The 18,077-nt window shown below is 45.0% G+C and overlaps 1 protein-coding gene across 1 annotated transcript in view; it reads left to right on the top strand.

Moving 5' to 3' along the window:
* The first annotated feature begins 2,640 nt into the window (after nt 1–2,640).
* KCNE3 (potassium voltage-gated channel subfamily E regulatory subunit 3) overlaps nt 2,641–18,077 on the top strand; it is a 105,750-nt gene continuing 90,313 nt past the window's right edge. Inside the window, exon 1 of the mRNA XM_085620578.1 lies at nt 2,641–2,713. The gene's annotated coding sequence lies outside the window, so the exon portion shown is untranslated. The remainder of the gene's footprint in view (nt 2,714–18,077) is intronic.

Below are 18,077 nucleotides of genomic sequence, written 5' to 3' on the forward strand. Positions count from 1 at the left end.
CCTTATTTAATGGACATTGCGGGCCAATGGTAAGTGTGGCCCTTGGAATAATTATTTTGACACAACAATGGCTAAAGAGGTCGACCTTGAAGCTGGGGAACTGGGTTCGAGTCCTGACAGGGATGCTCAACATCCTGTGGTTATAGGCAAATCACTTAATCTCCCTGTGCCTAACAAAAACATGAATGTGTCATTCTGTAACACAACTGGTGCTCATGTAAAGTGCTCTGATACCTTCGGGTCAAGTTTGCACTATATAAAACAAAAAAAACAAAAAAAAGAGATAAAAAAGGCCAATCCATGGGTAGCAAGCCCTGGTTCCCTAATTGACACACACCAGCAAAAATCTGGCATCTCTGGGATATCAAACAAACATGAGGGAGCGGAAGGACAGGGCAAACAGATACACACTCCCTAACTCAAGCGAACACACAAAAAGTATCTGATCCCTGATACTGGTTTGCCACACTATTGCAGTTTAAAAGATGTGTTAGTTTATGGTGTTCTTTGAACCCATGGATTTTCCCTAGGAGGGGTGAAGACCCTCACACACCAAGGTGGCATACTTCATCCTCTGGACCCACCTCATCCCAGATACCATATTTAGTGACTGCGATGGGCTCCCACCAGAGCTCTTTTGAGGGGTGTATTTTTTTTATTTATCTGCCAGTGGGTCAGATAAACTGGGACACTAATAGACTAAAAATGCGTCCTTGGAGGCAAATTAATGTTCTTGTGTTTCCTAGTTTTATCAATTAAACGAGGATACACAAATGTTTTGTATACTAAAAATCCTTGATATAAACTTTGAACATGTTTCTGCCTGTGTTGTTGGTCAGCATTCATTAGGATATGGTCTCTAACCACAGATAATTTATCAGTTCCTGCGTCTTGCCTATTGTCCTAAATCTGGATAATGTCACATTCTAAAGCTTGTTCTTACATGGTTGCTCACTTAGTTGTAAAGAGCTAATTAATCAGTGAGCCATCTGTCTTCACGCCCCTGCTTGATTGTGGTTTTCCAAAAGTGCTTGTTTCATAACTTGCCATTACTAGATGTATATCAACTGAACTTATAGGTAGCACAGCAAATTTGACTACAGTTGAAATATTGTGAAACAACCACCTTTTTTTGCTAGAGGCTGGAATTCCCATGCCAGAACTGTTTAATAGCCATAATTAATGTTTACAAAATTGTTTCCTAGAAACCATCCTCCCTTCTGAATCCTGGGCGTGGGAATGCCGTCTGATTACTGATTGTGTGTCTATTTCCCGAGAGGAATCTTGTACTTTTTGAATGCTGTATCGTGACTTTCTACCATGAAAAAAGCTGGACTCACCTGAGTGTCAAGTGGCTTTCTTTTAATGGTATCTGAGGTCAGTGCTTGCATTACCCACAAAACCAGGTTTACAGTTATAAAAAAAAGCTACCAATTTGCCTGGTAGAACAGTCACATTGTGGACGTCTGGCCAGCCAGACCTAGACTAATACCCCTACCAGGGGCGAGTTACCCAGTTTCTTAGCGCCCTGCCCAACTGCGTCCCTTTCCCCATCAATCATTGCAGTGATGACATGGTATGGTGCATAGAAAGGCTGCAGTTTATTAAACATGGTTTATAAATCTCGCAACTTTTGGTTGGTCATTCATAAACATCCATGTCATTTTACACCATGCCTTGTTCTCCAAGTTTGGCGTTAGTCCTTTTATGACACCACTATCTTAGCTCAAGGTGCCCCTTTAAGCAAGGTCTCCGTGTTGTGCGGTTCCAGGCTTCCCTTGCTACTGAGTTTGTGGGCGCCTGTTAGGACCAGCCCAGGCTGCAAGTGCCGTTCTGCTTGCCCTGGACCCTTGCTGGCCACGCGCCTGCTCCTCAGTGCCCCTGCCGCGTGGCATCCCAAGGAACCTGTACGAGCATCTCATCTACTCTGTCTGTGGCTTTGTGCTGTCATTCACTCTGTGTCCCTGCCGTGAGGCATCCCAAAGACACCGTTTGAGCAGCTCATTTACCTCTATAAATGGAGTGGGTGGGTGGGATTCAGTCTTGATTGGGGGGTTCAGTGACCCCAACGGTGCACCTATGCCCATTTTGAACCCCCCAGCCACTTGTCCCCTCTCACCCAGATTGGGCGGCTGGCGACTAGCTTGGTGGTGACCAATCTGGTCGCCTCCTTTTCGCGGGATTGCGTGTGGGTCCCGTCTCCGGGAGGCGTTTGGCACGGGCCACTATCGGGACCGGCTTCACCTCCCCTGGCCCATGTCTCAGTGTGAGGTACTAAGCATAGCACAGGCACATATCCTGGGTATGAAGCGCTATATAAGTGCAATTACAATCCAGCATAATGTGCAGAATCTCAAAGGATGCTTTGCTTGGTTGCCTCACATATTCCAAAAGGAATATTTCCCGCCAAGAGATAACGCCCAGGTTTCCCGTTCGTTCCTTCTTATTTTTCCTGCGTAAAGACTATTTACTTCCATTAAACACGAGTAAGGATCATCACTTCCTGCCACCATCCATCATGGTTTGTTCCATCGCCCCCATCTTCGCAGCACATCTTGGTACTTCCTGGCAGGCCGTGTTCCAGCTTCCGTAAAGCACTTCTGCTTCCGGAATGGCTTCTGGAGGGCATTCCCAGTTCGAGCTCGCACAACTGAATCACCCACATTTAAAACTGTTTGTCTTCTCGTGGCAAGTTTCCGGAACATCAGTAGAGGTAGGATTAAGGATTTGGAGCAGATGGAGAACATGGTAATTTCCAGGCACACATTTCTCCACAATTTACTTGGCAAAATTTGTGCTGCAAAAAAACATTTTGGTGCAGTAATTTTACCCAAATATTAATCCAGATTTGGGTAGAATCTCGCGCCCCAGATTGTGGACGGCAGGAGTCAGATCGAGGGCCATATTGTTCTTTCTCTGTGCAAAGACAATGTGCAAAGAAAACTCTGCAAAGGCGAACATGCGGGAAAAGTCTGCATACATTGTCCAACCTGAAAACGTTCTCTCGTATCAGCTAAAGGTATTTTAAAATGTGCAAAAAAACTTTGCAAAGGTAAACTGGGCAACTATGCAACTTTTTTGAATGTTGCAAATTGAGATTTTTTTTAAATGTCCCAAATGGGAAAAAAATCCCACAGCACTACTCCTGACACTGGTGAAAAGAAAGAAGTACACTATATTTGTATTTGGGAGTTTCCACTGAATTTTAAGTCACGCTCTGAGCGTGTGACAGCAAATAGCCATGCCAAGGGAGCTGCTCGAGGGGAAGCATTAGAACAGACCTGCAGCCTGTTTTTGGTCTGTTCATGAAAGGAACACTGTTCTCCACCAGCTGGCAAATGAGAACAAAGGAAATTGCCTTGTGAGAACTGAAATAAATAAAAAGAGAGAATTCCTTTTGATGTATTGCCTGCTGCAAGACTGATGGCCTGTGCAGTCAGGGAACTGCCCTAGAAAAAATATTACAGACCATGATGGGATTGCTGGAGTGTCTGCTCAAGCAGGACCTGGGCCCTGGTACAGTGCATGGAGTTTCAGTGCTCCTGGCAAAATAGAATTTTGCCCATTCAAGTGCTCCCTGTATACTGAAAAAAATCACACTTTATGATTTTTTTCAATAATCCGGCATACTCAAAGGCTGCTACTACAATTTTCCATCCTATACTTCTGGCCCAGACAGGGCCATATAGCTGCTATATGGCCTCTTTGTGAGGGTGGGACATTTCAGCCAATACCAGCGTCTTAGCCAATAGCTGTTGCACGACTGGACTTGGAAACCCATACTCGGAATAGATTTACTTTTAGTGAGATAAATGAGATAAGCAATGCTGGAAATGGAAACAAGTAAGGACGATGGGCCTAGTTTCGGCTGTTCACTTTTTGGCATTGCCAATGCTTTTTGTGTTAGTGAATATTTTTAGTGACAGTTTACAACACATACGATTCAAAGATGGTGGACTGGGAATGTACACCTATTTGCATGCATAGGCCTCCATCTTTAAATGTTTTTTTACAAAACTAAAAGCCAATCAATAATGGCTGCCGTTGTGTGAGACACATGCTTGGTATAAATGCAAACAAATGTAACCATTGCACCAGCTTGCCATGGCCAGATCCCGAGGCTTTGCCAATGCTTGTAGGCACCTGGACACCTAGCTGCCACTTGCCTGTGGCCTCCAGTTCCTGCTCATTCCAGACTGATCCAGTGACACCGCACCGGCCTGGGTTTTCCCACTCACCGTTCTTCCCGCCAACAAAACGCCAACCCACCCCAGGATCTACTTAATGCAGGCCAAAGCATGACCGTGATGCGGGGATGCCTAAGGCAAGCCCATCTGCACCTGTCCGCGCCTGGACCATGCTCAGCGCAATGACCGCTAGCCAACCAGCCCCTCAAAAATAATCCATCGCTGAGCCCCACACCCTTGACCCTGGACGCCTCAACAAACACTGCCACTGTGCTGACCAACGCCAGGACCTTTCACCTGCACTCACTGCCACTTCACCTGCCACAGCACAGCCATCAGCCCACTGACCGGCCCCACCCCGAACACACCACAGACACAACCTAAATAAAAACACCAACAAGCATGCTCCCTTCTCAACACACGCTCACTATGCAAGCATTCCACTGACTTATGGGACCTCATCGCCACCCTCTCACCTGCCATAGTCTCCTTCACCGAGACCTGGCTCAACCCCACATCTGCCCCTGACATTGCCACAGCGATCCCCAACGGAAGTAAAATCAATCACCAAGACCGCACCAACAATCCGGGAGGAGCAACAGACATCATCTACAAGACCAGTGCACCACCGACAACACCCATGGTACATCTCAACTTCAAACTCCACACGGATGACAAGACAACCATCTCAGGCACCCTTGTTTACCCTCAATCCACCTTCTGAAACACCATGGCAGACGTAATTGCGCCCCTAGCCTTAGACTCCAAAGACTACATCTTTCTCAGCTAAATAAATATCCACTTCGACGACCCCAACTACAACATCACGCCAAACCTCCTTGACAGTATGAGCAGCCTCGAATTAACCCAGATTGTCCACGACCCTGCACAAACCCCAGGACACATGCTGGACCCCATTGTCACCTCCAGCAACCACGTCAAATACAGCCACGTCACAGAACTCACACGGACCGATCACTCCATTGTCCACTTCAGTATCTCCAGCCCCTGCACCTCCACCCCCAAGATGACCACTGTCCCTCACTGGAGCTGGAACAAAATCTCAGAGACCAGCTGGACAGACACCCTCAACACCTCCAACCCCGCTACCAGCACCAGCCACGAACAGGGAGTGAAGAACTTCAACGCCTGGATCACCAATTGTGCCGACAGCATCGTCCCCATCTGGCACAACTTCCAGAGAAAATCCTCCAAAAGGCTAGCTGGTACACCCAAGAACTCAGAACAGCGAAACAAGACTGCAAACAGCTGGAGAGCATATAGCGCACCAGCAAGGACACCTCTGACAGGGCAGCCTTCAAGACCTCCTCAGCTACTACCACTGCCTCCTGAGGGTAACAAAGAAGACAGCCATAGCCGCACGCAACGAAACCAGCGCCAATAACACCAAGGAACTTTTCAACATCGTTAAGGAAATCTCCAACCAGGCTGCCAGCGAAAACATCACACCCTCCCAGGAGCTGTGCGACAACCTTGCCAACTTCTTCCATGATAAGATCGCAACCATATACAAAAAATTCAAACCCCAACCCATGACTACGGACCTCCTTGACGGATACGCAACCACCACAGCCGTCACGATCCACAGACTGATCACCTGGAACGTCCTCTCCACCATAAAATCCATTCATTCTGTAGCTCCACCAGACCCATGCCCGCACCTCATCTTCAACCTGAGAAACTAAAGGATTGGCCAGGAACTCACCACCCTGCTCAACACCTCTATAACCACCGCAACATTTCCTGAAGCCTGGAAACATGCTGAATTTATACAACTACTCAAAACCCCTCCCCCGGACCCCAGCAAACTCCAAAACTACCAGCCAATCTCCCTGCTTCCATTCCTAGTGAATATACTGGAAAAGATCATCAACAAGCAACTCATGACACACCTGGATCAGAACCAGCTACTTAGCATCTCCCAATCCGGCTTCTGCAGCAATAACAGCACCAAAACCACCCTGATTGCAGCCACCTATGACATGCGAACCCTCCTCGACCTCTCGGCAGCCTTCGACACTGTTTCCCACCTCTTGCTGATCAAACGACTCCACCACATCAGCATCTAAGGGGGCATGCTCAGATGGATCACTTCTTTCCTCACTGAAAAAAACCAGAGGATCCACTTCCCACCTTTCATCTCCGAGTCCAAGGAGATCACCTGCGGTGTCTCCCAGGGGTCATCCCTGAGCCCCAAGCTCTTCAACGCATATATGACCCAGCTGGCCAACATCGTCAGATCCCAGGGTCTCAACATAATTTCCTACACAGACACCCAACTCATTCTCTCATTCAGCAAAGACCCCACCACCACCAGAACCAACTTCTACAGATGCATGACAAGCATTGCCGAGAGGATGAAGAACAACTGCCTGCAGCTGAACACAGACAAGACAGAAGTTCTGATCTTCAGCAACAGCAGCAATACATGGAACCACTCCTGGTGGCCATCAGATCTAGGACCCTCACCCACTCCCCGACCATGCCAGAAACTTTCGAATCATGATTGACAACCAGTTCACCATGAAATCAGAGCTCAACATGTCTTCTCAGCCTGCTTCCTCACTCTCGCATGCTACATAGGATCTTCAAGTGCCTACCCCTATACATGTGTCATAACTGTACAAATACATTGGGAGGGGGAACAGAACAGAGTAGGCACACAAAAGAAAAGCGTATACATACCGACAGTATACCACCTCATGACTGGGAACCGAGTGTGGCATGAATGAAACCATTCAATTTTGGGAAGGGATTTCTATTCCCAGAAAACCCCAGTAGCAGCCTTTAACATTGTTGTCCAATCGACAACCAGTCCTTATATAGCCCCGCCCTTGGATTGTCCAGTGCTTGCCAATCCAAGTCAGGGTTGGATTCTCTGTAAATTTTCTGTTTCCTTCTTTGGTTTTCCCTTGCCGGCTTTCGTTACGCTCACAAGAGAGCGAGCATTCCTTCTCCTATCGCTACTGCATATCTAGCCGCAGAACGGTGTGCCAGTAGGAGCATTACTGCTTCTTCCGCTACATGGCCTTCAGCCACGAAAGGGTGTGCAGACGGCGTTCAAGGTTGGGCGGCTCCTACCGTCGGAGTGGAGTACACTGGCCGCACCCCCATCTTCTGCATCCCTGTCTCCGAGATAGGTATTCGAGTCTGAATTCGGGGATAGTGTCTCTTGAACAGGGTGCTATCTCCGTGGTTACCCAGAAGCAGCGCTCAGGAGTTTCTTTCGTTTTCCGTGCTGTATCTAAATCAGGGCGAGACGAAGCACAGCTACAACGTCATTCAATGGACAGCTAAGTACCTAGTGGTGTCTGCTTTTTTGAATTCTGTTTTGTTTTCCTTTATTGGTTACTTGAAAAGACTTCCAAGACTTTATCGTCTGTTAAGCTTTTGACTTAACTGCTTTGCTCAGTTTGTTATTTCTTCTTCCTTTTTTGAGATTCCTTTTTTTTTGTTTTGTTCATCAGTATATCCTTAACTTGAAGTATTAAGGATTTGGATATTATTCATGCATTTCGTGAATGAATGAGTGTATTGCATGTAAGTGCATTCCTGATTATAGAGCACATACTAGAGATACTGGGATAGAGATATTTAAGTGACTCTAGGTACATGGTGTCTATATTTTTGTCTTACTGCAGGGCATGCATACAGTAAGTATAATGTTATGTTTGTTTTGTTAATGACATTTGTAGAGTGCAACAAATACCCGGGGGTGTCCTGGCGCTAACTAATTCCTCTGAGACGACTGGCTGCTGAAGGGTGGAAAGGACGCTTACTCTTTGGAGAAGAGCCAGGTCTTTAGTTCTTTACGAAATGACAAAAGATCCGTCATGGTCCTGAGATAGAGAGGCAATTTGTTCCATGCTTTTGCTGCGTCGTAGATAAAACTTTTGCCCCCCCATCGGGCTTTCTTTATAAGTGGCACCCGAGCCAACATGGCTTCTTTGGACCGCAGGGATCTTCCTGGGACATACCATCGTAGTCTAAGCTTTAGAAAATCTGGGCCCATGCCGTGTAAAGCCTTAAATGCTAGACAAAGAGCCTTGAATCTTATTCGGCTTTTAACTGGAAGCCAATGTAGAGCTTTCCTCTCCTTAGAGACTGAGGAAAATCTTGAGGAGCCTGTAAGCAGGGTAACTGCCGCATTCTGCAGTATCTGCAATTTATTTAACGCTCTTTGTTGTGCATTGAGGTAAAGTCCATTGCACTAGTCCAGTCTGGCCATCACAAGAGCCCTGACCACCGTTTGTCTGCATTCCCTGGGCAGCGAGGGCAGCACTTTCCTCAACATTTTGATGATATAGATAGTTATGGATACTACCGCATTCACTTGAGGCCCTAAAGTCTGTCTATCGTCAAGCATTATGGCCAGGATTTTTACCTTTCTAGTTGGGACAGGGAGAGTGCCCATTGAGTCGGGCCACCAGGAGGGAGTCCAAATATTCGTACTATTGCCAAACAATACCACCTCCGTTTTGACCGAATTCAGACTTATCGGCTACGGTCAGGTACGATCAACAGGGCAATTGTACGGAAGATATACCTATATCTAATGGAGTTAGACAGGGGTGCATTTTGGCACCCCTGCTCTTTACTCTATACATAAATAATCTAGACAATGCCCTAATTGCTTCATGTAAAGATATTCCGCGTGCAGGGAAATGCCTGATTCCCGCACTTTTATACGCGGTAGACGCCGCCTTACTCGCAAGAACGGCAGTGGGTCTTCAATTACTGCTAGACTCTTTTGCGGGTTTTATGAAGGCACTGGACCTAAGCGTCAACTTCTCAAAATCGCATGTAATGGCCATTGGACAAAAATCTTTAAAGACTAAAACCTTTAAATGTGAGGGGCATACACTATCTAGGGTGTCGTCATTCCCTTACCTGGGTGTACTTTTTGACGACCAAGGATCCTGGGGAACCCAAATTACAGCGAAAAAAATCGTATTAACCAGAGCGACTCTGGTTGTATTGGGTTTTGCCAGAAAGCTAGGAGCCAGGCCAATGAAGGCCCTTATTCAAATATATAGAGCCAAGTGTTTCTCTCTAGCTATGTATGGCGCCGAGTTATGGGGCATAAAGAATGTAAAAAACATACAGATTGTTGAAGATAGGTTTTTAAAAAACCTCCTATCAGTCCCGAAAACAACTGCCAATTACAATACCCATCAGGAGCTTGGAATTGGCTTTGTGGAAGATTCTATTGCTGTGGCACCGTTACTGAAATGGATAAGCATCTGGTTAAATCCTGACCTACTGCTTAACCGTATCATCATGAAAGATTGTATGTCACTTTACCATGGGCTATGTATACCCTGGCTTAAATACATCCATAGACTGGCAACAAAGTTGGGCCGCCCAGAAATATATCAATCACCAGAAGCTCTAGTGAAAGAAGATATAAAATGGTGTAAGGAAATGTTTTTGCGTATAGCCACCATGGATAGGGAAGAGAGTGAGCTGTCAAAGGTAACTGTAAGGGCTCACCAGCTATGTAAAACAACACCATCCATGGAACCATATCTAGGATACGTCACAAATAATAATCACCGTTTTCTATTGACTAGATTTAGACTTAACCAATTGCATCTACTTATTGGAGAACAGAAAGGATGGAAAAGGGTAGAGGATCTTGGCCCTTGCACCTGTGATAATTTTTCACAACAAGATATCACACACTTCCTTTTTTTCTGTGAACACTTCATTGATATCAGGAAACGTTTTATACTCCCTATTTTAAAAAACAAAGGCTTTGTGCAGGTGAGACCTGCCCTTCTCTACCTTCAAATGCTAACTGACGTTTGGGAAACTTTTAACATTGCAAATTTTTTATCTGCTGTTATGAGATTTTTGAGGAAATGATTGTATAATCATATTATGTATACCCTCTTTTTATCGTTTTTAAAATGGAATTGTTTTTAACTGCCCTATTGGATGTTTTTTATAGGTATTTAGAAGCTATTGATTGTTCAAAATGAATTATGTACCTTCAACTCTTTTTATATATTATGTTATGTAGTATGCTTTTATGGTTTGCACTTAAACCGAATAAAGACTTTTGACTGACTGACTGACTGACCGAATTCAGCTTAAGGCAATTCTTGGCCATCCAACTGCCCACTGCTAGCATGCAATCCCGAAAACGTCCTTCCGTACCAGCCTCTCCCTCTGGTGTCAGAGATACCACAATTTGTGTATCATCCTTATATGACGTGAGGCCAAAACCGGAAGTGTCTATAACTGGGGCCAAAGCACTAACGTAAATGTTAAAAAGGGTTGGGCTGAGGGAGGATCCCTAAGGGACCCCACAAGGTAATGTAAAGGGTTTAGACTGGAAGTCCCCCAGGGCCCCAATTTGTTTTCTATCCGCCAGGAAGGATCTTAAAAGATCACACGCTTTCCTGCGAATACCAAACGCATTTAGGCGGCTCAGCAGTATTGTGTGGTGAACCGTATTGAAAGCCGCTGACAAGTCCAACAAGATCAATGCTCCCTCCCTCCCTGATCCACCGCTGCCCTGATCTCTTCCATGGCTTTGAAGTGCAGACTCCGTGCTGTGTCCTGGCCTAAAGCCATATTGAGTGGGGTCAAGCACTTAAGTCTCATCCAGAAAGTGACTAAGTTGTCTATTCATAATTTTCTCCACCAGTTTCGCTGGTAAGGGGAGTCTGGAAATTGGACGAAAACTATTTGGGTCATTAGCGGAAAGGTTTGGTTTTTTTAAGAGGGGCAAAATGGAGGCCAATTTCCACTGTCTGGGGAAATGTCCAGATTCAAACATTGAATTAATTATTGCCATTAAAGGATCCGCTATCGGACCCGGGGCCAGTTTAGCCACCTTGGCTGGGCAGGGATCAAAAGGGGATCCCGAATTAACTATCAAGAGGAGCTTTTGGATATCACAAGGAAATACTGGAAAAATGTATCAAACATCGGGCAATGAGCCCCATTTGACGTGGGAGTCTCTATAATCGCGTCTATGTTGCCAGTGCTTATACTGCTAAATACCGTGAAGATAGCTTCCACCTTGGACAGGAAGAATTTAGCCAGTTCCTCACAGAGCACTTTGCTGGGCTGGACTACCACTGGCTTGGGCGAGGCCAGCGTGGCGACCGTCTTAAATAGTTTCTTGACTGAATTTTTAGATTCTGTGATCTGTGCTGCAAAATATTTCTGTTTAGCTGCCACAATTGCCTGTTTATAGGACAGCAAGCTGCCTTTGTAAGCTTTTTTCTCAGTTTCGTTGTAATTACTCCTCCAATTTCTTTCAAACTGCTTACAGATACGCTTTTGGTTCCTGAGCTCTTCCGAATACCAGGGGGCTGAGGGGTGCGTTTTCGTTGGACGCAAGACTTTACTTGGAGCTAGTCTATCACAGGCCTTCTGCAACCAGCCTGTGTAACTTTGACAGGCCTCTTCCACTTCGGAAGACAGTGTCCTCAGTCAGGGGCAACCCAGTGTCCCTTAGAACCTGGGTGAAATTGATAATTGTTACAAACGATTCCGTCGGTTATAACAATTGCTTAACTTTTAAACAAGAACTAATCATTGGCAAATTTTTTCAAAGATAGTTAAATATCATGAATTAATCAGAGGCACACCAAAAACAAAACAAACCGTGTTAATTCAAGATTTTATATATCCATTAATTGCTGCATGGGATATATGGCTGTTGTACCGTGGATTTAGAGGACAAAAAATAATAATAATACCAAAGTGACAGAACATATAATGTGAAAGTGCAACATATATATATCTATACATCGTGAACAAGACAGCAGGCAGCTGTCGAAACGCGTTGATGGAGCCATTACTTAAATAAATGAAGAGCGAGTGAAAATTACCTCTCGGAGTGCTGGATCTTTTCTGTGCAGGCGGAGAATCTCTTTATTATATATATATATATATATATATATATATATTACCTACTGGCGGTCGCCAGTAGGTAGTTATAGTTAGGACCCTGTTTCCATAGGAAATCCGCAACATTCTATTTGGAATAACTTTGGCGCCGGTCGACGAATCCTCGCGAAATTTTCAAAATAGGTGGGGCGCTACGCTCCGCTCCTACCCTGAAAGTCTCGGGGGGATTCGTCAAGCAGGGGCCGAGAAAAAACGCGTTTTCCCCATGCATTTTTCCATAGGACCTTTAGACACAGCTACAGCCCGAACGGCTGAACAGAATTACTTGAAATTTGGCAGAGAGGTAGCCATAAGGTCAAGGAAGTGCCTTTTGCAGGTCTGGTGTAAATCTGTTCAGTATTTCCTGAGAAAATAGCATTTAAAAGCATATATATATGTGGGCGGAGCCTAACCACACATCTCATCCTGAGATCTGATTGGCTGTCAGCACTTCATCCAAGAAGTGTTGGCAGCCATCTTGGGACCAATATACATGATAGCACCTCATTAAAAAGCATTGCAGTTAATAGAAGGTTTTAAGACTTTAGTTACATTATAAATCATTTGTTGATGGTACCATACTCATTTTAGGAATTGTGGTATGTTCTAAGGTGATTTCACCATGTGAAAAAGCCTTCTGCTGGGATATCATGATTGAGAGAAAAATATTTTCTCATGCTTTTACCACAGAGGTTTGGAAGGTGATCTATAGGCTAAACTGAGAGCTTATTTTCTGTAAATTCACATTATCTTTCTCAGTCATGTGAGAATGAAGTCTGACATTCTCAGTAAAACATGTACATCCAACAAGGGCAGAGACTGTCAGTTGATTCCTTTGTGTTCTACTGCAGCTTCCCAGAGTGTTCCAAAGAACTACTAGAGCGCTAACAGTCCTACTTATGATAAACGTATGGCACACCTGAAGCCATCTTGCTTGGATTAAAGTGGTAACTCTTAAAACATTTAATTTAAAAAGGAACAAAATGAGGGGGTTCATTTTTCCATAAAAAGTATGATTAGTGCTGCAGAAAGAAAAATTAGGGCACATTTTGAGTGACTTCTCAAATCCTCTTCTATTTCATTAAAAAATTCTGACATGCAGACTGAAACATGCACTTTCAATACCAGCAGCAGTTTTCCCTGGTGAGCAGTAGCTTTACTACAGTGATCTAATGAGCAAAAAGAGTGCTAACATTCTGAATTTATGGCAAATGTGTGACACATCTGAATGCCTTCTTGATGGAATCAAAGTAAAAAACTGAAAGTTATTTCCTACTGAGGAGACTGCAGTAAATAAGGAAATTAGGAAACTTCATAACAAATAAGTCTCCCAAGATGGCCACCAGAGACAAAAGAGCCCAAATGTAGCCCAAATATCACCCAGATGTAGCCCAAGTATAGCCCAATGACAGAATGTCCCAGAATGTTCTTAAAAACAACTAGAGCGCTTACTGTCTTCATTATGACAAAAGTATGGCACACCTGAAGCCATCTTGATTGGAATAAACTGGTAACACTGAAAACATTTAATTTAAAAAGGAACACAATGAGGAGGTTCATTTTGCCATAGAAATTATGATTAATGCTGAAGAAAGAAAATGAGGGCACATTTTGAGTGACTTCTCAAATCCTCTTCTATTTCATTAAAACATTCTGACATGCAGACTGAAACATGCACTTTTAATACCAGGAGCAGACTTCCATGGTGCAGTAGTTTTACTACAGTGATCTAATGAGCAACTAGAGTGCTAACATTCAGAATTTATGGCAAATGTGTGACATATCTGGATACCTTCATGATGGAATCAAAGTAAAAAACTGAAAGCATTTCCTACTGAGGAGACTGCAGTACATGAGGAAATTAGGAAACTTCATAACAAATAAATCTCCCAAGATGGCCACCGGAGACAAAAGAGCCCAAATGTAGCCCAAAATCACCCAGATGTAGCCCAAATATAGCCCAATGACAGAAGTGTGCAAAACACTTATTATTTTGTGTTTTTGCAGTGTTATATAGTGCAGACTTGTCAGGTATTGGAGTGCTTTACATGAGCATTGGTTACATCACACAAGAACAAATTCATTTTGGTTGTAGACATGGGGAGACTAAGTGATTTGACCAGAATCACAGAATGTCGAGCTGAAGCAGAAACTTCAACCTGGTTCCCCAGTTGCAAAGTCTGCAGTTCTGGAAGTAACACCACATCCTCTCCCCTAAGTGCAACATTTAATCAAGTGGTCAACTGGATAAAAAAACATAAAGATAACAAATAATTTAAAAGTGCTTTGTCGCTATTTGAAAACTCAGAAAATATGTCCTTATTTTAGTCTTTTAGAGCACTAACCATAATTTTGATGCCAATAAGACCCTCTCATATATGTAATTTCTAAAGGAAATGCTCTAGGTATTACAGTTTTGATTACATCAAGATGATGTCAGGCGTTCCACACTTTTGTAATAAATATAGAATGTTAGCAATCTAGTTGTTCATTAGGATACTGTTGAGAGGCAGAGGCCAGGGGCACGGACTCTGAAAATTGAAGGCAGGTAGGAGGGTGCAAAGGCAACAATTTAACCACACTGAGCAGGCAGGAAGGGCCGTGGAAGCACAACAGACTATGGAGGGCAGTGGAAAGGGGGGCAGGGGCAACAAACCAACAATACAGGACTTGCAAGAGAGGCTGTTGGAGGGAAGATCTATTACGGGTCAAGGAAGTTAGGGGCGGTCCCCAGATCCCCGGGAGCCACCACAGAACTGAGCAGGAGAGTGAGTCAGGGACAAAAGGGGCACCTTAATTTGAGCCGGGGTGCCTAGGAACGCTTGCTCCAAAAATGAAGAAAACAGACATATGAGACATGGAATTGGAGGCAGAATACAATGGCAGTTTAATGAGAAGATGCAACTTCAAAGAAACCGCAGAATAGAGACATAAAGTACAAAATACAGAATCCAGATAATCATACAGCTGTCATAATATTCTCTGTATCTCAATTAATGTACTGACAGAGAGAGAGAGAAAACACATCTATAAATGCATCATGAGAAACAAGTTACACCAAGGAAAATGTTACCTAGGAACACTCACGTTTACTCTTAGAGCAAGCATTCCTGCAATTACAATACAAAATCTTTTAAATGCAAAAGTAAAGAGAACAATGGTTAAACATAACATGACATTTCATATAGGTAAAATAGAATAAGATACTTCAAGCAAAGCAGAGCAAGACATTTTAAGCAAAGGAAGACAAGAGCTCCCAGCTCTTGGGGAAAACCTGCACTGCCTGTTAACCTACATACAGACGGCGAGGTAGTCCGTCGACATCTGTGGGTGCTCCCTTTTTATATCATTTTGTGGGCTCCTTTGCACGCTACATCTACCTACGTATGCTACCCAAAAGCTTCGTCTGCAGATTTTACCAGACATTTCGTCATTTACCCACTTAATGCTGACAATGGACTGGGTGAAAAGGTCAGTCTCTCAGGCCAATCGCTTATCGTAAGTTCCATAGAGCAAGCAGAAAATAATGGGTATTGTACGGGAATTCAATATATTCATGTATAAAATCTCCTCAGTTCTCCTAACTTGACGCTCTGCGGTTGCCACTTCCTTAAAAGCGGGAAACCTGCCCAGGAAGCAAGTACCAGTCCAGGATGCAGCCTACTGTATGTCGACAGCTTCAGGGGGATGTTGAACTTTGATACCGAGCACGGAGCACTCGGGTAGGGTGGGGGCTACTAGTTTGGATCAGAAGGCCTCGCAGACCTGCCTTCAGACTGCTATACACTAAAATTGCAGAGCTATGGTCAATTTAACAAAGAGGCCTACATATTGAACAGAAGGGCCTACACAGGGGTTTTATGCTGGCTGAGTGGTAAGGATGTCTCAGGATAATTATATAGCAACACAGGACCCGCTGGTCAATTTAATACGGCCTACAAATGCAGCTGGCAGGGCAAGGACAAGGGTCTCATACTTCAGGTGTGGACAGAACGGGCCAGGGGCCCCCTGTGATACAAAATCTACCCTCCTTCAAGGCTGTGGCAATGTAATAGACCATTGTGGGCAGAAGGAAGAGGCAATGGTAGTACAACCATACATGCCAACAGACCCGATTCAGCCAGGAAACGTCCAATGTTTTTAAGCTCAAATGGGCTTTATTTGATCTGTCTCCTGTCTACAATATCCTCTTTTTCAATGTAACTCAAAGGGGAAAATCAATACCCCAGTTTTTTTTCAAAATCTCCCTCTTACCAAGTTCAAAATGTTCGCAAGTATGGTACATTGGATCATGGAAGGAAATGGGATAGGGACATGGACTTGGATAACAGAGGACAGGAGGGACATGGAGAGGTGCACCAAACTGACCCTGCAGGGCAGGCATCAGGGTTTGCAGCAGCACAATACACCACACAGGGCATGCAGGACGGGAGTGCAGCACAACAATCCATAGAAAGCAAGAGGGAGGGGACAGGACCATGCACATGGACAACAGAGAACAGAGGGGCAAGAGGCAATGGTAGCTAGCTGACCATAATGGACAGACAGGAGAGAAAGCTGCAGCATAACAGACCATAAAGGGCAGGAGGGACGGATCAGGGGCATTACAATGGAACAGACAAGCCAGGAGGGAGGGAGTAGGGCTGGGGGCAAGGGGGCAGGGCAGGAGCAGCAAGATAGCCATGGAGGTCAGGCAGGATGGGCACTAGAAGCAAGACACACCATGAAGAGCAACAGTGAGACTGTGATGGCATACACACAGACCATGGAGGGAAGGTGGGAGGGGGTCAGGGGCAGCTAACTGACCACACAGGGAAGGTGGGAGGGGCCATGGCAGCACAGAAGACCATGCATGGCAAGTGGGAGGGTTAGTGGCAGCACAATGGCTATGATGGGCAAGAAGGAGGGTGGAGGGGCATGCACAAAGGACGATGGAGGATAGAAGGGAGGGTCAGGACCTGTGCACAGACAAGAAAGTTCAGGGGAAGGGACCTCACAACAGACCACACGGGGCAGGCAGGAGGAGCAGTTGCAGCACAACAGACCAGGGAGGGCAGAAGGGTGTGGCAGTACAATGGACCATGTAGGACAGGAGGAAGAGGATAGGGGCATGGCATGTGGACAGGCAGGGTGGAGGTGGCAGGGACAGGTTACAGTCATCTGACAATGCTAGGCAGGTGGGAGGGGAGTGGCAGCTCAACAGAACACTCAGAGTAGATAGGAGTGGCAGGTCCATGGGACATGGTGGGCAAAAAGGATGGAGCAGGGGCATGCACAAAGACATCGGAGGGCAGGGGGAAGGAGAATAGGGGCAGCAAGCTAAGCACAGAGTTTAAGCAGGAGGTCAATGATGGGGCATAGAATTGGGCAATGGAGGGCAGGAGGAGTGGACTGGTACATCATACTAAATTGAGGGCAGTGGCAGCACATCAGACCATGCATGGCAGGAGGGAGGAGGCTAGTCCATGGATTCACACAACAGAGGATAGGGATGAAGGGGATGGGGCAGCAAGCTAACTGTTCAGAGAAGGCGGGTATTAGGAACTTTATTGTTTTTAAAACATTGTGTCTGTGCGAACTACTTAAAATATGAACAAGTATGCAGCATAATCTCACTTTTATTCAGGAAGAAGAGGACGTTTGTGACTGTGACTCCGGGCTCACTTGGCAGAAACACCCCCTGACCCTCCACCCCCTATCGCAAAATGTAATGCCCGTGAAAAGGGTAGGTGAACACAGTGTTATATAGAACATAGTCCTGAGAGCACGATTGAAAATGAAAACTAGATATAGTGTATGGTATAAACTATGCACCAAAAAGTGTGATATAAGATGAACCGGGCATGAAATATAATATGCAATACATTGTGCGCAATGACAGATTCATTGGAGAGCGCGAGATAGCACAGGCACTAGCGTGTGCTATGCGATATGCGCCTTGGAGTGTAATATGCACAGGGC

Source organism: Triturus cristatus, chromosome 8, assembly GCF_964204655.1.
Source record: "Triturus cristatus chromosome 8, aTriCri1.1, whole genome shotgun sequence".
In the NCBI taxonomy this organism is placed as follows: Eukaryota; Metazoa; Chordata; class Amphibia; order Caudata; family Salamandridae; genus Triturus; species Triturus cristatus.